Source organism: Lagenorhynchus albirostris, chromosome 3 (assembly GCF_949774975.1).
Source record: "Lagenorhynchus albirostris chromosome 3, mLagAlb1.1, whole genome shotgun sequence".
In the NCBI taxonomy this organism is placed as follows: Eukaryota; Metazoa; Chordata; class Mammalia; order Artiodactyla; family Delphinidae; genus Lagenorhynchus; species Lagenorhynchus albirostris.
The window spans coordinates 109,931,698-109,935,034 of record NC_083097.1 but is presented as its reverse complement, the minus strand read 5'-3'; positions in this window follow the sequence as shown (position 1 = coordinate 109,935,034).

Genomic DNA, 3,337 nt, shown 5'->3' with positions numbered 1-3,337 from the left:
GGCAACGCCAGATCCCGGGTCTGGGTCCCGGCTTAGCCCGGCTTTTTCTAACCCAGCGCCCGGGACTTGCAGCTGGGGCTGCCACGGGACGGGGCGGGGCGGGCTCTTACTCCACCCCCACGTCCCTCCACTGAGCGCCTCTTTCTCCACCCAAAGCCCGCGCCACAGGCGCAGAGTCCCGAGCGGAGTCCCTAGCCTGGGATGAAGCAGCTGGTGACCACGCCACCCTGGAGAAGGTAATTTATTGAAGCCCTGCAATGCGTTAGGCGCTGGGACATAACAGTGGATAGAACTAGACGTGGAACTTATATTCTAGTCAGGAAAGAGACAATAAACGCGAGTAGAATATATGGAAATCCCAGCAAATCCACTCCTAAGTAAATGTCCAACAGAAATGCATGTGTGTGCACCAGAAGACACCTACATGATGTTCACAGCAACACTATTTGTAATAGCCCCAAACTGGATACAACCCAAATGTCCATCAACAGTTGAATGGGATAAACACGGATAAACAAATTGTGGTATATTCACACAATGGGATACTACACCACATTGAAAAAGAATGAACTGCTATACCCGATAAGGAAGAATCTCACAAACAATATTGAGTGTAGGGAGACAGATAGAAAGAATTCATACTGTATGATTCCATTTATACAAACTATAAAGGAGGGAACTATAATGTTAGAGTCAAGGTAGTGGTTACCCTTGGGGGCATACTTCTATGTTGAAAACTACAGACATCACGGAAAGAAATTAAAGAAGACCTAAATATAATACATGGGGAGACATTCCGTGTTTATGAATTGGAAGATTTAAATTGTTAAAATGGCAATACTTCCTGAATTGATCTATAAATTGAACATAATCCCTGTTAAGTTTCCAGCTGTCTTTTTTGCAGAAATTGGCAAGGTGTTTCTAACATTTCTATGAACATGCAAGGAATTCAAAATGGCCAAAACTATCTTGAAAAAGCAGAATAAGATGGAGGCTTCACAGTATCTGATTTCAAAACTTACTACAAGCCTATAGTAATAAAGACAGTATAGGGACTTCCCTGGTGGTCCAGTGGCTAAGTCTCTGGGCTCCCAATGCAGGGAGCCTGGGTTTGATCCCTGGTCAGGGAACTAGATCCCACGTACCGCAACTAAGAGTTCACATGCTGCAACTAGGAGTTTGCATGCCACAACTAAAAGATCCGGCATGCTGCAACTAAGATCCAGCACAGCCAAATAAATAAATAGATAAAATAAAATTAAAAATAAAATACCCAATCCTAAAAAAAAAAAAGACAGTATAGTACTGGATAGACATATAGACCAATGGAATTGAATTGAGAGTCTGGAAAACAACCCTCATATTTATGACCAATTGATATTTGACAAGGTTGCCACAATAATTCAGTGGGGGGGAAAACAGTCTTTTCAGCAAATGGTGATGGGACAGATGAATATTCACTCACATGTGGAAAAATGAAGCTGGATCTCTATACCATATCATATACAAAAATAACTCAAAATAGATCATAGATCTAAATGTAAGAGTACACAGAACAGCATCCAGAAATTAAAAAGACAATACACATAATGGAGAGCATGTGTATATCATATATCTGAAAAGAGACTTGTATTTAGAATATATAAAGAATTCTGAACAACTTAATAATGAAAAGACAGATGAAAAAGGCAAAGAATTGACTAGACATTTCTCTGAAGAAGATATTCAAATGGTCAATAGCACATGAAGTGATGTCCAACATCACTAGTCATCAAGGAAGTACAAATAGAAACCACAATGAGGTGCTATTTTATACCAGTAGGATGGCTGTAATAAGAAAGGTAAGACAAAAGCAAGTGTTGGTGAGGATGTGGAGAAATTATAAACCTCATACATTGCTGGTGGTACAGTCACTGTGGAAAACAACTTGGCAGTTCCTCAGAATGTTATTTAGAGTTACCAAATGATCCATCAATTCCACTTGTAGTATATACTCAAGGGAAATGAAACGTTCACACAAAAACTTGTAGCAGCATTATCCATAGTACCAGAAAGTGGAAACAACCCAAATGTCCATCAATTGACAAATAGATAAAAATGTGGTATATGCATACAATGGAACATTATTTAACCATGAAACGTAAAGGATTACTGATATGTGTTACAAAAGGGATGAATCTTGAAAACATTATTCTAAGTGATAGACGTCATTTCACAGAAGGTCACATATTATATAATTCCATTTATATGAAATGTCCAAAATAGGCAAATCTATAGATACAGAAAGTAGATTGGTGGTTGCCTAGGGCTGGGATGTTGCAGGGGGGAAGGAGGAATGATGGCTATGAGTGTAGTGTTTCTTTTTGGGGGGATGAAAATGTTTAAAATTGATTGTGGTTATGGTTGCACAACTCTGTATATAGTAAAAATCATTGAATTGTACAATTTAAATTGGTGAATTGTATGATGTGTGATTATATCAATAAAGCTGATATCATATTTACAGTATATCAGAGAGTGATAAGTACTACGAAGAAATATAAAGTAGGGAGGGGAGATAAGAAGACTGGGGCTGAAGGTTGGAATTTTAAATAGAAGGATCATTGGTAGGGTTCACGGAGAAGGTGATGTGTGAACAAAGATATTCTGAAGGAGGTGAGGGAGTCAAGCAGATATCTACAGGGGGAGCTTTCCAGGGCCTGGATTTGGATCTGGGCTTTGTCATTGCCGGTAGCTATGACCTTGGACAAGTTACTTAATGGCTCTATGCTTCAGTTTTTTGAATCTGTGAAATAGTTACTCCTGTTTTCTATTAAAATGACTAATAGTACCTATTTCAAAAGGTTATAATGTAAATTGAATTAATAATTTAAAAAGGAATTAAAGCACTTAAAACAGTATGCTGACACTAAGTATCTTTATTAGCTCCTACTGCAAGCATAAAAGCCCTTGTATTCTAACAGGAAACCGTGCCTATAATGTCAGATGAATCCAGGAGGCCAGGTGGAGCTGGTGCAAGGGGGATAGCTTGCAATAATGAGTAAGAGAGAACATTGCAGGAAACTGGGAGAGGGCCTGTGACTTTTATTCTGTGAGATGAGAAATCATTGGCAGGTTTTGAACGGAGAAAAGACAGTATTTGATTCATGTTTTAACACCAGCCCTCTGGCTTCTGTGTTGAAAGTAGACTAGGATGGCAAGGATGAACTGCAAGGAAACCAGTTCTGAGCTGTTTAGTAACACAGGTGAGAGATGGTGGTGGTAGAAGTGGTCGGATTCTGGTTCTATTCTGAAGATAGAGACAACTAGTTCTATAGAAAGATTGGGTATTGAGTAT